The sequence below is a fragment of the Narcine bancroftii genome, chromosome 5 (genome assembly GCF_036971445.1).
Source record: "Narcine bancroftii isolate sNarBan1 chromosome 5, sNarBan1.hap1, whole genome shotgun sequence".
Lineage (NCBI taxonomy): Eukaryota > Metazoa > Chordata > Chondrichthyes > Torpediniformes > Narcinidae > Narcine > Narcine bancroftii.
This window is the reverse complement of record NC_091473.1, coordinates 4,255,888-4,273,965: the sequence shown is the minus strand read 5'-3', so window position 1 is coordinate 4,273,965 and position 18,078 is coordinate 4,255,888. Positions and strand designations below refer to the sequence as shown.

At 44.0% G+C, this 18,078-nt stretch overlaps 1 protein-coding gene across 4 annotated transcripts in view; it reads right to left on the bottom strand.

Moving 5' to 3' along the window:
* uba1 (ubiquitin-like modifier activating enzyme 1) overlaps positions 1 to 18,078 on the bottom strand; it is a 381,394-nt gene that overhangs the window by 228,456 nt on the left and 134,860 nt on the right. The window lies entirely within an intron of this gene.

The following is an 18,078-nucleotide window of genomic DNA, read 5'->3' as shown; positions in this document are numbered from 1 at the left end:
GAAGGAACAGCAATGTGTTTAAAATCAGGATGTGGCTTGGGGCAGCAAGTTGCAGGCAGTGGTGATCCTGTGCTTTTGTTATCCTTGTTCTTCCAGCTGGTAAGAGCGCATGAATTTGGAAGGGCGCTGTCTAATTCAGTGAGTTGCTGCAGTGCATCCTGCAGACTGTTCGCCAGTAGTGGAGTGAGTGACTGGTTGTGGATGGGGTGCCTCTCAACAGGCTGCAGTGCCCTGCGTAGTGCTGAGTTTCTCGAGCACAAGGAGGAAAAGGAAGAACCAAGGGAAATGATAAAGGTGAGTGAGCAAGTGGGGGGGGGGTGGCGAAATGAGCAAGCACGGAGAGAGGACTGAGAGCAGAGAGGGAAGGAAAACGAGTTGAGATCGACAGCAAAGAAAGGAGTGGAGGAGACCAGCTGGAGGTGAAGAGCAAGAGAAATGGAGGAGAACAAGAATAGAGAGAAGACCGAGAGGAGAGAGATACTGATGTGATCGCATGCAGAGGAAACAAAACAATGGAGGGCATGTTAGAAATTCTGTTCAAAAAACCATCACCTTCTGAGGACGTGAATTCCCATATGTTTGAAGTGGATAGATCTGGACAGTTGACATATATGGAGACTTACACATAAACACAGACTTCCCATCAACAACAAGGCAGTCTTAACAGGGACTGCACGTGTCAGGGAGGACTTTCAAATATATACTTTACATTAAACCTTCTCTTGCAAAGTTCACTTAATGTTTATAAAGCACAGTTTAAATAATAGTTTCCTCAGGAGTCCAATTAACCTCAGATAACCAACTATGAGGGTGATTTTTCAGTGCAAATCCATGGGTTCAGTGTCTTGAAGACCTCGGATTGTGCTTTAAAAGTGAAAGAATAATGTATTTGTCCATTAATCTCCTTATACTTTACGTTTACAGATGCCTTTATAGGATGCACCAATTTTCCAAAGTTGTGAAATCTGATCCAGAATATGAGAGTCCTATGCCCTTATATTGGGAAAAGACAGGTTGTGGGTGATCATTGGGCAAGTTCTGGCTTCAGTTAAACTTCTGGTTCAAAGATTAATATTTCTATCAGCTCCAGTTCTTTGGATGAACATAAACATGCAAATTTGGCCTGAACCCTTATTCCTTTTTTAAAAACGTTTCCTTTGCAATTCAATTAAAAAAAAGTTTGTTCACTTATTAAATGTGCAAAAATACAGGGAAATAATAAAATGAGATAACTGAAATTTTATTTGTCTCCACAGTGGTTCACTGTTAATCTAATCTCAGGGATCAGAAATTATTTTGGTCCCTTTGCAGCCAAAGAACCTCCTGCAATGGTTTTTCTTCCCACACTCAATCTGTGACCCTAGTATCCCTTGGGATCCATCCTTGACCTCTACACCCGCCTATCCTATTTCTCACTCCATTCCTCCCCCTCTGTCATCAGCTGAAAACCCTGGGACAAGATTCCACTCTGATGACACCCAGCTTCTGCTTCCATCTATATGCTTCTTCACTGACTGGTTTATTATCTTCACTCAAAATGATGAGAAATTTCTTTCTACTAAATCATGAAAACTGAAGTGTCAACTTTAGTCCTCACCAGAACTCTCTCATCCAGCTATTGGCTCCCTGGCAACCATCTGAAACTGAAATCACACCATTTCCTGGTGTTAGTTAGAATCTTGAAACGAGCTTTGGATCATATACTTGCTCCATCAAGGTTCCATCTCTGCCTGACTTGACCTTCCCTCTGATGGAACCTTCGTCGTTGATTTCCTGTGGACTTAGTTATTCCGGTTCACCTTATTGAAACTCATGATGGAATTAAAGACAAACGATGTTAGGCTGAGCAAGACATGTTTGTCCTTCGTTTATAAGGTGAGCCCCTTTTACAGTTCAAACTAACCAATCAAAACCCACGTCGAGCATTGGCTGCATCTTGCACCTGACACTGCAGTTGTCTTTGATTGGCTGGCTTGTGCAGGCTTCTCTGGACACCAGAGCATGGCCTCTAGTGAGTCACCAGCGGTGACAGACCTCACGCCAAACGTGTAGGCATCAAGCAGACATACCTGGCACCTTACCAACAATGTACCAAGTCTTCAATATTCCTGATACCCTCTGTTCACCTATCGTAGAACCTACATAGGTTCTAGACTTGGTGGCCTTCATCTAGCAGAGCTGTACACTGTAAATTTCCCCTCCAATGGCTTTTCTGAGACTGCTTCTGTACAATGTCTTGAATTTTTTAACACATTAAATATACTCTGTAAAAAATCAAGCCATGTTTTTGAGATCCACTCTAGGAGTTAGTAAACCAATCACATTAGTGCAGCATTGACTTGTCACTGGGACCCTTGTTTCAGATCAGATGTTAACCACAGATCCCAACCATCCTCTCAGGGGGGATTTGAAAGCCACTACTTTGGAAAAGAGCATGCAAGTTCTCCCATTTTCATAGAAAATAGGTGCAGGAGTAGGCCATTTGGCCATTCAAGCCTACACCGCCATTCGTTTTGATCACCTATTCGATACCTGCCTTCACCCCATACCCCCTGATCTCCTTAGCCACAAGGGCCAAGTCTAACTCCCTCTTCAATATAGATAAGGAACTGGCTTCAACTACCTCCTGTGGCAAAGATTTCCACAGATTCACCACTCTTGGAGAGAATTTCTTTTATTCATCTCAGTCCTAAAAGACCCTTATCCTGGTTCTGCTTTTCCCCAACATCGGGAACAACCTTCCTGCATCACCGGTCAATGCATTTTCCTCGACCAACATCAGTAAGTCTATACCAGCGCTATATCTATATCTGCTGCTGCAAAACAAATTTTGTGACATGACAATGAATCTAAGTTGGAACATCTGGTTTTCTTGCTGCTTGTGGAACCTTGCTACACATAAAATTGCTCTGATGTTTCTTGCAATGCCACAGCGTCAAACATTGAAATTCTTTGTTTGGCTAGAAAATGCCTATGGACCCATTGAAGGTGAATGAGGCAAGAAACCTGGTCAACCATTAGAACGCATCTGGTATTAAAACTTTCCCAGATGTAAACACATGCTGCAAGCAGTGTTGCCTGCAATGAGGAGGTGCTAAGAGAAGTACAGGGGAGTGCAAAGCAGGTCAATGGTCTTGTCACAAAATCGCTCACACTAAGAATTTTTTTAAACGATGAAAAAAAACTTCATTTTGATTGCAAAATGCACGTTCCTGTCAGTGGCCTGGCAAGTCCACGGAGTTATTTTGCCAGGTGAATGGAAATCTGATTTTTGCAGTCTTGTAAGGCACCATTTGATCAAGCCTCTGATGTGAGCTCACCCTAACCCCCAGCAGCCTAGAGGAATAGACCTCCGTCACAAACTCTCTCTCTGGAACCTTTCACCACCCCCTAACTTCCCCAACTCTCCCCTCCCTCACTTGATACTTTCCTTCCCATCACTTCCTGATCCACCCCATATTCCTCCACCCCCAGAACTCTCCACCCCAATGACCCCTCCCTCCCCCAACCACTGTCTGGTCTTTAGCATCCCCTCTGACCTTCCCCTCTCAGAGGCAGAATGGTTTGCCTCAGTAGAGGTCTCACCTTTGTCCCCCTTCGTCCACATCTCTGTTCTGCTGAACTCTTCCTCCGTTGGCTCCCTCTCCATACCTGCTTCCACAACCACGATTCTCCATCCCCACTACAGATCAAACCTTCCTCCTACTAAATGCCTTGTTCTGGCCTTCTGCCCGCTCTGGACCTTTATATTTCCAACTGTCTTGACTTCACCACCCCCCTCACTGATTCTAATTTCATCCCCTCAGAACCCCGGGCTCTCCACTCTCTCTGCATTAATCCTAAACTCACCATCAAACCCACAGACAAGTGTGGCACTGACCTCTATCTGACTGAAACCAGACAAGAACTCTCAGACACCTCCTTATTTACCCCATCAAAACATCATACCACTGCATCATGCATCATTCCTGAACTCATTACTTTTGGTCACCTCCCTGGCACAGCCTCTAACCTTATTGTTTCCCATCCCCACACTGCCTGTTTCTACCTCCTACCCAAGATCCAGAAACCCAATGGTCCGGCAGACCCATCGTGTCCGTGTGCTCCTGCCCCACCGAACTGGTCTCCGCTTACCTTGACTCAGTTTTCTCCCCCCTGGTCCAATCCCTCCTCACCTACATCTGGGAGACTTTACATGGCCTCTATCACGTCAACAACTTTCAGTTCCTTGAACATCTCGTCTTTACCATAGTCATCCAATCCCCATCCCCATCCCCTATACCAAAGGGTTCAAAACCCTTTGTTTCTGTCTCCACAATAGACCCAACCAGTCCCCCTCCTCTACCACCCTCCTCTGGCTGGCAGATCTTGTCGTCATCCTCAATCAGTCTGTACTTCATCTGTGCTGAAGGACGTCAAAAGAGTGACAGCCTCCCCAAGCAGAGAGATACCATGCTTAGTCTAGGGACTGTCCTGTCCTAGTCCAGTGACTGTGTGCGTCCACACAACTGTTGCAGGGCTTGCTACGATGTAGTGGTGAGGAGCAAGGATTGCCACATTCTGAACCGTGTCTTGTTGAGACCAATTCAAGTATCCTGTTAATTAATTAGCACCAATTCTCACTCTTGGATATGGCTAGTCTTGGTATTATTATTTCGTTGGTTGACTTTTTACTGTGTCCCACTCTCAACACCTGTAACCTGTTCCTGGCTGGCAATCCTGAAACTGTCATACCTTGTTGAAAATACCTTCATCAAACAGCACTGGTTTGAAGCATCAAACTCACCACTAACCAGCACAATATAATTTTGATGACCTTAAACCTGCAAATATTTCACTTCATTTCACAAACAATCCAGCTGATAAAGACACTTCACCTCTAAACCCCGACTATTGCGACCTCTTTATGCCAAACACAATGGGTGTATGGGGTGTTTAGGGAGGGCTAGCACCTCTGGTGGGAGTGGCGGGGCTTGTTGTGCAGCTCGTCCAACTTTGGTCCCCACTTGATGCTTAGCTCTCACCTGTGGTTCCAAGTAGCTGTAGCACGCGAAGTGGCCTCACCTTGGTAAACCGTGTCGGCAGACGAGCTAAACCAGGTGAGGGTAGCCGATGGGTCTTTGACCCTTGGTGAGGTTGGGGATCTGTCTATCCCAGCGTGTGAAGTCTGGCCCCGGTGGATTGAGCGGAAGAGACTGAATAATGGTCCAAAGGTCAAGAAAGTAAAGCAGGTCCAGCAGGCATTGTTGTGCACTAAGAGCATGACAAGACACTTAGATGTCCTGGTCATCCAATGCAGCAAGAGAGGACTCCAGCCGTAACGCTTGTCTGTGTCACTAGATCAAGGTCTCTTCTGCCCAGAGTGGGAGCGCCCCTATGCAATGGCTGTTCCACTTAAACTCCATCACACACAGGTTTCTGTTGTGTGATTCATCCCAGATGTCTTCTTCAAACCGAAGGACGACCAATATAATATACCTGAAACCACTGCTGTGGTTGACATGGTAACATAATCTTCTCCTCCACTGATCATTGGTTGCAAAATGCACGTCCTGTCAGTGACACACAGGAAAAGAGTACTGCTTAAATCTCAATTTTGGAAGCACCAACTTAGTATCTTCAAGATTCAATTGATTTGTCTTTAAAACAGTGTCATACTACACGGAATTGCTTTTGCCTGCTGTAAGGCAGACAGATTCGCCGCCGGCAGAAATTGCCTGAACCGCTTCTTACAGTCAAACAAAAGAGAGATAGCGGTCTCCAGCAGCCCACAGCCTCCTCACCTCGAGTCACCAACAGCCCGCCGAATGCATGGGTCTTTCAGCCGCAGATCTTTCAGCCCATGGGTCATCTCCTCTGCTTCTCCTTCTTAGACGGGGGAGGGTCTCCCCAGTTTCTGACGCCCTGTGCCAGAATTCCGTTCCCCTGGAGCATGCAACCCCTCGTGACTGCTGCTGCCAATCAGAGGTGTTGCCTTCTTGGGCGGAATTTTAAGTAAAACTACCATCGGCTCCTTTAATGGCCCATTCAAAGCCTGTGCAGAGTTGTAGGCAGTCAGACTGGGTGGTGGGACCCTGCGGGAGTGCTGCATCTCCGCTCCTTGCTCTCCGTGGGTCCGCACCAGTGGTGGCAGCGCTAAGGTTCAGAGTGCTTGTCAGAACTTTGCTCGCTTCCCTACTCTTTGGTGGACCCCACTCCCAGACAGAGAAGCTACGGCTATTGTGCTGTTCTTTTAAAAAGAAAGGTTGATCACAATGTCAGCAAAGGGTTAATGTCTGCTTTTGAATTAGGAGGCCCCGCTGAAACAAAGGTAACTGAGAAACATCATTCACACCCTATTTCTGGCCAGTGGCCTGCGTTCATTTTTGGGACAATGCACGTCTACTGGACTTCTAATGAGAGACTAAGTATAACATCGACTATGAGGGAGGAGAAAGGGGCCCAACGGTTGAATAAAGGAGTAGTATGAGCCATATTGTTCCATTTAAAAATCCCAACAGTGCAATATATCTTTCTACTGCTGAAACCCCAGCGGAATACCATGTTTTAAAAGTTTTAAGTAGAGAAGTGGGATGGGGGTTGCTGGTGGAAAGAGAGAGAGGTGCCAATTTTTTTTTGAGTGCAGCCAGGGGAGACAGGAAATGAAATCAGACAATAACAAATAGTGAGCTGTGGCTGGGAACATGTATTGAAACTAGCCAAGGTCAAGTCAGAGCTTAATGCAACCCACCAGCCCCCACTAAAAATAAATCTGTTGCTGTTTGAAATTAAGCAGGAAGAGCAACTTTAATGAGTCCATATTAACAGCTGTACTTGCACAAAGATTTACGAACAGTGCCTTGCCCAGGTGTGCTCGCAGGCAATATTAAACCCCTCTCATGCAACACCAACATATGCTCAAAATAAACAACCTCAACCTGACACTTTTGCTGTGAGAAAATCCCATTCCAGAATGCTGATGGGAAGGCAAATTGAAAACGGTCTTAAGTCCACTCCTCCACAAATCCTTGGCTCAGAGACAGCGTCGACCCCACTTCTATTCAGAGGATAAGTGTCAAAGCCTGTTGCACAAAATTTGCTCCACAGTTTTGGCTATTTCATTAGCCTGTTTCTCAGCTTGTCAACAGAGGTTTTTTCGTCTTCCAAGGAATTAATTGATTCAGTTACATACAATGTGAATTTGGTACCACCCTCAAGTTTCCATGGTGCTCAGTCTCCATCCCAATCTGTGATATATGAAGTGAAGAGAGAGAGGTCCCAGAACTGACCCTTTGTGGAACCTTTTGTTAGTCATTCAGAATAATGGTGCTCCACTCCTGTTCGTTTTCTGTGGAAAAACCATTTTCAATCAAATTTGCTCTCCTCTCCTAATTCAGTATCTTTTAACACAGAGCCCTCCATAATGTTTGGGACAAAGACACTTTTTTCCTTTATTGGCCCCTGTGCTCCACAGTTTTAAATTTGTGATCAAACAATTCACATGTGATTAAAGGGCACATTCCAGATTTTATTCATGGTTATTTGTGAACCTTTTGGTTTGACCATGTAGAAATTATAGCATTTTTTATACATGGTTTCCCCCACTTCAGGGCACCAAGATGTACAGGTGTTTGTGAGCACTCAGGTATGTTTAATTGGTGCAGGTATAAGAGAGCTAGGCTTTTGATCATCTTTGGAGTCTGCAGTTGCCATTTTCAACACGACGACCAGAGTTGTGTCAATGAAAGTCAAAGAAGCCATTATGAGGCTCAAAAACAAGAATAAAACTGTAAGACACAGCGTCCAAACCTTAGGATTAGCAAAATCAACAGTTTGGAACATGGGAAAAATAACATACTGGTGAGCTCAGTAATCCTAAAGGGAATGCAATCACTGCAAGATGCAAACCACCAGTTAGCCATAGAAAGGATGGCCAGATTACAGTTTGCCAAGAAGTAAAAGAGCCTGCAAAATTCTGGAGAAAGGTCCTATTTCAGATGAGACCAAGATTAACCTGTGTCAGAGTGATGGCAAGAGCAAAGAGTGGAGACATAAAGGAACTGCCCAAGATCCAAAGCATACCATTTTGTTACGGTTTTCTGTATTTCTGTTCATGGTGTCTTCTGCAGACAGATTGACACATCCACACCTGACTTCTGAAGAGTGTTTCTGATCTGTTGGACGTACGTTTGGGGATTTTTCTTCATTATGATGAGAATTTTTCTGTCAACAGCAGTGGAGATCTTCTTTGGAATATCAGTTCCTCTTCGATTACTGAGATTACCAGTACATTCTTTCTTCTTAATGATGTTCCAAACTGTTGAATTTGCTAATCCGAAGGTTTGGGCGATGTCTCTTACTGTTTTATTCTTGTTGATCAGCCTCATAACGGCTTCTTTGACTTTCATTGGCACAAATCTGGTCCTCGTGTTGAAAAATGGCAACTACAAATGCCAAACAATCAAAAGCTTAGAAAAGTGGTTCTCAACCTTTTTCTTTCCCCTCATATTCCACTTTAAGTCATCCCTGTGCCATCAATGCTCTGTGATTAGTCAGGGATTGCTTGGTGGGATGTAGGTGGGAAGGGAAGGTTGAGAATTACTGCTCTCGACCCAATTGTTATTGAAATATTTTGCTTGAGAAAAATTGTTATTGGCCCATTTCCTTTGGAGGTATGAACCTGTGCACAGAATGAGTCAATTAGGGACAATTAAAACAGTGGTTTTCAAACTTTTTCTTTCCACCCACATCCCATCTTAAGCAATCCCACAGAGTACCTACGGCATAGGGATTACTTCAAGTGGTATGTGAGTGGAAAGTCAAAGGTTGAGAACCATTGGCTTGGAACCAAGACTAGCTCTCTTATACCTGCACCAATGAAGCAATTAAACATACCTGAGTACTCACAAACACCTGTGAAGCCAAATGTCCCAAACATTATGATGCCCTGAAATGATGGACTTTGTCAACAAATTTTTACATGGCTAAACCAAGACACGTACAAATAACCTTGAATAAAATCTGGAATGTGCACTTTAATCACATGTGAATTTGTTTGATTACAAATTTAAAACTGTGGAGCACAGGGGCAAATAAAGGAAAAAAGTTTCTGTCCCAAATATTTTGGAGAGCACTGTATGTTCCTGTAATCTGCTATGTCTGGCAACTTGTCAAAGACTTCCTTAAATATTAAATTTAGACATACAGCCGGTACCAGGCCCTTCCGGCTCACGGGCCCATGCACCCAAAAAATAAACCTATTAACCTACAATCCCCTTGTGTTTTTGCAGGGTGGGAGGAAACCCACAGGGAGAGCATGCAAACACCTCACAGACAGCGCAAGATTTGAACCCAGGTCGCTGGCGCTGTAATAGCGTTCCGCTAACAAGATCGTGTTATATGGTGAGCTCTCCACTGGGCACGGTGACAGAGGTGCACCAAAGAAGAGGTACAAGGACTGCCTAAAGAAATCTCGGTGCCTGCCACATTGACCACCGCCAGTGGGCTGATATCGCCTCAAACCGTGCATCTTGGCGCCTCACAGTTCGGCGGGCAGCAACCTCCTTTGAAGAAGACCGCAGAGCCCACCCCACTGACAAAAGACAAAGGAGGAAAAACCCAACACCCAACCCCAACCAACCAATTTTCCCCTGCAACCGCTGCAATCGTGTCTGCCTGTCCCGCATCGGACTTGTCAGCCACAAACGAGCCTGCAGCTGACGTGGACATTTACCCCTCCATAAATCTTCATCTGCGAAGCCAAGCCAAATAGAAAAGAAACCACTACACTAATTGTGCTACCCTGAAATGTAAAAAAGAATTGTCTGCACCCATATTTTAAAAAAAGCAACTTTTTTATAAATTCATTTGGGAAGGAAATTTGCCATATTTATGTGACTCCAGTCTCACCAATGTGCGTTGGGTCCTTCCTTACTTCAGGGCCAACGCACACCAGACAACAAATGGAGAAGCATGCTTGAGAAACTCAGGCCAGCCACACACCAGTCATAGGAAGAAAAGGGAAGCCGTTTCGTGGTTGACCCCGTCATCATTCTTGAGTTTCTCCAGCGCATTCCTGCACTGCCCCTGATCCCAATACCTGCCAATCTTCTGGTTTTAACACAATAAATGAAAACATTGCTGGCTATTCCACAGTTGAATAAAAGTCCATGTCGAATACATAGACCTGATTTTCTCCACTTTGTCTTTTGAAGTTTAGGCTGACTTAGTTCTAAGCACTGTTTTGGTATCCATAAAGCCAGCCATTTCACTGCGACTTGAACCAACCAGCCCATGATAACCTGAGCAATACACTAGTCAATGTCAAGTCCTTGGGTGTTGGAAACAGTGGGGTCGGGTGCATCACAAAAAGAAAAGTAAAACCATGGCAAATGGCTTTCAATGTAAGTAAATGTTATGTTATCAAAAAGTTATGAGGTAATGGTTATCCAAAGAGGCTGAGGATTCCAGGTGGAGAGATCATTCAAGTGTCATGCACAGAAAGTAATCTAAAAGGAAGACAGGTCTTAACATCTATATATTTTCCTTTTTAGACAAATGGTACAGTAACAGCCCCTTCTGGCCGACAAGCCCGTGCCACCTATTTATACCCAATTAACCTACATTCCTGGTACATTTTGAAGGGTGGGAGGAAATCTGAGCACCCAGAGGAAACCTATGCAGACTCGGGGAGAAATACAAACACCTTGGAGACAGCGCCAGATTCAAACCCAGGACGCAGGCACTGTAACAGCGCTGTGCTGACCACGCCGCTCTGAAAAGGGAATAGAAGTTCCCTGGCTAAATCATACCTGCATCTCCTGCAAAACTAGGGGATCAAACATCAACAAAGCTGGTCTGGTGGCGGGGGGGGGGGTTGGTGTCAGAAGAACAGCTTTATGGTTATCTAGAGTCAGTAGACTGGGTCATGTTGAAGGACTCAGTGGTGGGCCAGAATGAATATGCCTTTGGTTGGAGATTCTGCCAAACTCCCTCCATCTTCTCAGAAAATCTAGGCACCAGCGCACTTTCTTTAAAGTTGAATCACCATGATTGTTCCAGGTCAGGTAATTAACATTAGTGCTCGTGTAAATGGGTAATTGAGAGTCAGCAGGGACTCCGTTGAAGAGCTTGCTTCTGTGCTGCATTTAAGGCTCTACAAATTCCATGGTTTATAAAATTATGAGGTGTATAAATGGTGAAGAATGTCAGTATATTTTTCCGAGGGTGGGGTAATCTAAAACTAGAGGGCGCAGCTTTAAATGAGAGGGGGAAATTTAAAGAAGATCAGATGGACAAGTTTTTATACACAGAGGCCAGTCATCATCTAGCAGAAGTTACCAGAGGAAGTATAAGTTACAAGGACAAGCACCAAAACCAAGGAATTGATTGTCGACTTCAGGAAGGGAAAGCCAGAGGTGTACGATCCAGTGATTATTGGGGGATCAGAGGTGGAGAGGGTGAGCAAAGGTAAGTTCCTGGGAGTCACAATCTTGGAGGATCTTACCTGGACCCAACACACTAATGGCACCATGAAGAAAGCCCCATGTCTCTACTTCCTCAGGAGTTTGCAAAGGTTTGTTATGACATTGGAAACCCTGGCAAATTTCTACCAAGATGTGGTGGGAAGTGTGCTGACTGGCTGCATCAGGAACTGGTATGGGGACACCAATACCCCTGATTCTCCAAAAGGTAGAGAACACAGCCTAGGACATCACAGGCAAAACCCTCCCACTATCGAGAACACCTACAGGCAACGCTGCCATCAGAGAGCAGGAGCAATCATCAAGGATCCACATCATGCAGTACACACTCTGTTCTCGCTGCTGCCATCAGGAACAAGGTACAGGTGCCACAAGACTCTCACCACCAGGTTCAGGAACAACTGCTACCCCATCACCATCAGACTTCTCGGCGACAAACTCAATCAGAGACTCGTTTAAGGACTCTTACTTGTGCACTTTATTGATTTTTTCCTCTCTGTATTGTACAGTTTGTTTACATTTCTTTATTTGTTTACATGTGTACATTGTGTACAGTTTTTTTTCCACCACCAACAATGTGGATAATTCTGCCTTGCCAGCAGGGAAAAGAATCTCAGGATTGAACATGATGTCATGTATGTACTCAAACAATAAATGTGAACAAGTACAAGAGAGAGATAGATAATGGATAAGACAGGCTTTGCTCCAACTGCCCTTTATTTTCTCTCATTTTATCTGGCACCTATCAATCACTTGGCTCCATTCCCCAACTTCACCTTTCCCCGCACCCACTTCCATCCATATGTTATCCTTCACCCCCCTCCTCCCGGGCTTACCTAAGTACCTACTGGCTCTTGCCTTGCTTCTTGGACTCTCTCCATCTGAAACTGGCTGCCTTCCCTCTCCATGATCAGTCTTAATGAAGGGATTCCACTCAGAAAATTCACTGTTGCTTTTCCCCTCCATGTCACCTCACCCACCCACAGACGCCGCTTGACCTGCTGTTTTAACTCATTTATTTTCCATTTAATGTGCATTTAAAATTAATCAATTTTTTCAGAACCATGCTTCTGGTGTTTCTGGAATTAAAAGATTTGGAAACAAATAAATATGGAACTTTTAGTCCAAATAGTTTCCATCTCTTTTATTTCTTCAAAATTACAGGATTGTATTTTGTGTCCATGATGCACATTGGTGACAACGCTATTTCGGGTGACAAATTCTGATGATGGTACCTGGCATGAATTTGGAGAGAGATGACCCTGGTCCTTGAACTGTCGCTTCAATGTCCAATCAGGGCTTCGGTCTAGCAGTTCACCTGATGGCTGCATCTTTAACAGGGCAGTATTCTGCCAGTGGATCCGTAGGTCCAGCAGCCATCCGTGCTGAAATCTCTGAACTGGCACTTGAACCACTTCTGGCTCAGAGGCTGGAGGTTTATCTTCTGAACCAAGCGTGACACTTAACCAACGCACCCAGATGAAAGAGAAACACAGTGAGACCGCCAGCCAAGATGGGGTGGGAGGAGGATGGCTGCAACATGGTTTGGTTTTGCAACGAAGCGAGAAACTTAGAAAATCGATGCAGGAGAAAGTCATGCAACCCTTCACCACGATTCAATGCAATCATGGTTCAGCAAAAGCGCAGCCCCTTCAACCCATCACATTGCTGCCAACCACGATGCCACGTAAACTCATCTCCATGCTCACGGTTGGTATCCCTCTACTGCCTGCTGTTCATGTTCCGGTTTAAATGCCTCTTGGATGTTCTATGTATCTACTACATTGCATCAGAAAACATGCCACATGTTTAATTTTCCCTCTCTCACCTTAATCCAATGCACTTTCATGGTTGTCCTGGCACCCTGGGGAAAAAAGACTCTGAACACCTACCTATCCTTGCCTCTCACAGTTTCATACACTTCTATGTTGTGTGGGGTCTTTCATGGCTTGGTTCAGCATCATGCTGAAGAAGATTGAAAAGAGGGTTGGTGCGAGAACACAGCCTTGCTTCACGCCATTGTTAATGGAGAAGGGTTCAGAGAGCTCATTGCTGTATCTGACCTGACCTTGTTGGTTTTCGTGCAGTTGGATAATCATGTTGAGGAACTTTGGAGGACATCCGATGCGCTCTAGTATTTGCCAAAGCCCTTTCCTGCTCACGGTGTCGAAGGCTTTGGTGAGGTCAACAAAGGTGATGTAGAGTCCTTTGTTTTGTTCTCTGCACTTTTCTTGGAGCTGTCTGAGGGCAAAGACCATGTCAGTAGTTCCTCTGTTTGCGCGAAAGCCGCACTGTGATTCTGGGAGAATATTCTCGGCGACACTAGGTATTATTCTATTTTGTAGAATCCTAGCGAAGATTTTGCCTGCAATGGAGAACAACGTGATTCCCCTGTAGTTTGAGCAGTCTGATTTTTCGCCTTTGTTTTTGTACAGCTCCAGTCTCCAACATTTCAGGGAAACCTATCTAAGTTTGTCCAACCTCAACTCTTATTAATAGTATTGTGACAGAGAATATAGATATGTTTTTGGGAGATAAATTGGGAAAGGTTTGTTAGAGTAGGTTGCATACAAACACTTTAAAACAAAATCTTATTTGAAATACTGGAGCTCTACTAATGTTAGACATATTGGCTCTACAGCTTTTGCAAGAGCTTTGGAGAGTGCCCAAGAGACTTCACTAATGGATCGTAGTTTACCAAAAGGCAACAGATGAAAGATCTGTTGGAGCCGCAGATTGCCTGGAGTTGTTCTAAGAGGGTCATGTGGTTTTGCAAGCAGAGAGAGTCAAACAGGCTGTCTTTCAATGGGACTGGAACAGGACAAGCTGGCAAGCTTGTGGAAAGCCCTATTTGGAACACGGGTTGTAAGGGCTTTGTTCAGCCTGGTCAAAGACCTTGTGGTTCATGCAAGAGGAGAGGACTTGCTGTCTAATGTTTCACTTGGAATAAGAGAAACAAAAAGGCACCTATGTGGTGACCTGAAAGAAAGAGGTTATCATCTGAAGAACCTTTAAGGGGGCAGGTTTCATCAGCAAGACACTTGGAGTGGTTGATTAAAAAGGAATCAGTTGTGGACGTCCTGGAACAACAAATCTCTCTCTGAAAACTGACAAGAACCTTCTTGAGCAGTAACCATTTAGCTTTCAAGCACCAAAGCCTGGTGAACTTTATAAATGTTATAAAGTGCACAGAATAAGAATTGCATGCAACCAGTGAACTTGGAGGAATGAGAAGTGAGATTGGACTGTAAACCAAATAACTTTTCTGAACTTACACATACATTACAAACATGTGCACTTAGAATTAGAAGGGGATAAAGTTAGGTTAAGTAAGTCAATAGTGATAAGTTAAAATTTGATTCTATTTTCATGTTTAAAGATAATTAAAAGCAATTTTTGTTTAAGTAACCATTTGACTTGATAAATATCTATTGCTGCTGGGTTTTGGGGTCCTCTGGGCTCGTAACACTATTCAATTTAGGTAACATCCTAGTAACCCCTTTCTGCAGCCTCCACATACCTTCCAATAGTATGGTGACTGCATGATATTCCGAACGTGGTTTAAAGTTTTATACGGCTGCAAAGTGATTCCCCATCCTTTATATATAATGGCCCAACTGATTAAAGTCTGCTGTCAACCTTTTTTGCTGCCTTATCTACTGGAGTTGCCATTCTCCGGGAGCTTTGGCCTTGTATCCCCAAGACACCTCTGCACATTAATGCTCCTAAGGAACCTGCCATTGACTGTACATTTTCCCCTTGAATTTGACCTCAAAGTGCATCACTTCACATTTGCCCTTTTCCTACCCAAATTTCCAACTAATCTAAATTCTGTTGCATTGTTTAACACAACTTTGGCATTTTTAAAAAGATTTTAGGTGTAGAGCACGGTAACAGGCCATTTCAGCCCATAAGCCCGTGCCGACTAATTGACCTACAACCTCTGGTGCATTTTCGGTGGGAGGAAACCAGAGCCTATGGGGAAAAGACACGGGGAGAATGTACAAACTCCTTACAGAAAGCATGGGATTCGAACCCTGGTCCCCATCACTGCCGCTGTAACTGCTACACCAACTGTATGGTGTTACATCACCAGATCAGATGCCTGTGCAACGAGGTAAAATCCCAACAATTTCACTTCGAAATAAAAAATAAGACGAATGTCAATGATGGTGGCTGTAAGAAATATTTTCTCATTTGCAATATCTGTCAGGGAAGGACATTTTGCCCAGAGGAGAAGGTCAGCTACATGAGTGATTTTTAACTAGCTTCCCAATGTAGAGAGCAACCAGAGATGGCCAACAAATGGCAGCATTGCCTGTCTGGTTCACATCTTGCAACAGAATAAAGGAAGAGACGACCACAGAATTTGAAGAGAATGACTGTGGCATGGGTGCTGCAGAGAAATGGATCAGAGGTCAATCCACAGGACTATACGAGTCACTGGAATCTTCCCCCCACCCCCCATCAATGTGATCTGCCAGGATCGTTATCTGAAAATCATTGAGGACCACTTCTACCCTGCACACAGCATCTTTCAGTTGCTCTTGTCGGAGAAGAGATACAGGAGTATCAGAGCCAGCACCACCAGGCTGAGGAACAGCTTCTTCCCACAGGTAGTGAGGATGCTGAATGTCCAAAGAATCTGCTCACACTAACCATCCGAGACTCTCATTTCTACAAAGCAATATTTATTTATTTATTTGTATAAATAAAATACTTGTCCTGCATATGTATTATTAGTCTGTATGTGTATTATGTCTGGTTGTGTTTCTGCATGTTTTGTACCGAGGACCGGAGAATGCTGTTTCATCGAGTTATATTTCTACAATCAGATGACAATAAACTTGACTTGACACATGCATATAAACATTATAAGCCTGTTTCATCAATCATGACCTCAATACCTTCTACAGCAGTGATTTTCAAACTTTTTCTTCCCACTCACATCCCACCTTAAGCAATCCTTATGTCAGCGGTGCTGTGTGATTAGTAAGGGATTACTTAAGGTGGGACGTGAGTGGGAAGGGAAGGTTGAAAACCACTGCTCTAGACCCAATTGTGACTGAAATATTTCGCTTGAGAAAAATTGTCATTGGCCCATTTCCTTTGGAGTTCTGAAACCATGCACATAACGAGTCAATGAGGTACAATGAGGTACAATTAAAACAGTGGTTTTATTTACCACTCACATCCCACCTTACTAATCACAAAGCACTTATGGCATAGGGGAATATTTAAGGTGGGATGTGAGTGGAAAGAGATTGTTTGAAAATGACTGCTCTACATTAAATTAGGTTGTAAATATTTATTTGAGGGGGAAAAAAAGATTCTTTTGGATGCTTGGATGACAACCTCCACTTCAGAAGGATTGCTTGCTCGTGACCCTCCATTTCCTCAAGTTCTTGCTGCTAACACCGATATTCAGGTAGCACAGACACAGCAGCTTCCATGTTGCCAATGGAATAGGGAGAAAACTGCTTGCAGTATTTTGCCTTTGTTTGTTCATCAAAAACGAGAAAGAGGCCAACAAAAATATGGCAGGAATTTCCACCTACACAAACAATGACTGAATCCACTTAATTTTCTGGAAGGTTTCTGAAGCTATATAAATTACTGGAATAGAATACTGGTCACGTGCTCAGCAAGGCCAAAAACAAAGACAGATATTGAATGAGCTCAATCCAATAATGTCTGACTTTTGACAATTCTGAGACTGTTCCGAACAGTTTGGTGATTCTGCACTCGAATTGGAATTGTGAAGAAAGGTATCATTGATCATGTTATAGAATTGAGAGAAACTGTGTACTTCAGTGGAAATTGTCCAGAAGAGTGAAAAACTTTAACATTGCAGCAAGAATGCAGAAGATTACAGCACAGTATGGGCCCCTTCAGCCAACAATGTTGCACTGACCTATATAAACCGACTCCACATCAACCTAACATTAATGAGAAATCTGAAGATGCCAGGGTCTTGGACACTACACAAAAGTGCTGGAAAAACTCAGCAGATCACGCATTTCAGTCAACATTTCAGGGCGAGCCCTTCTTCAACGATGCTGCGAGATCTGCTGAGATTCTCCAGCACTTTTGTGTACTCCACATCAAATCGCATCCTTCCCTACCTCGCAGCCCACAACCCTCAATGTTTTTCTTACATTCAAATTTGCATAAGATGCAAAGGTTGGAGGTGTTGTGGAACAGCGTAGATGGTGGCCATAGGTTACAACAGGAAACGGAGAAGATGCAGAGCTGGGCAGAGAAATGACAGATGGAGTTCAACCCAAAATACGTATTTTGGAACGTCGTACATGGTTAATGGTGGGATTCTTAACAATGTGAAGAAACAGAGGGATATTGGGGATCCAGGTCCATACAGGTTGATAAGATGGCGAAGAGGGTGTATGGTGTGCTGGCCTTCATTAGTCGGGGGGATTGAATTCAAGAGCCGTGAGGTAATATTGTATTTCAAAAAAAACTCTGGTTGGACAACACTTGGAGTATTATGTTCACTTCTTCCGGCTACATCATTACAGGAAGATTGTAGATGATTTGGAGAGGGTGCAGAGGAGATTTACCAGGGGATGTTGCTTGGATTGGAGAACATTTCTTATGG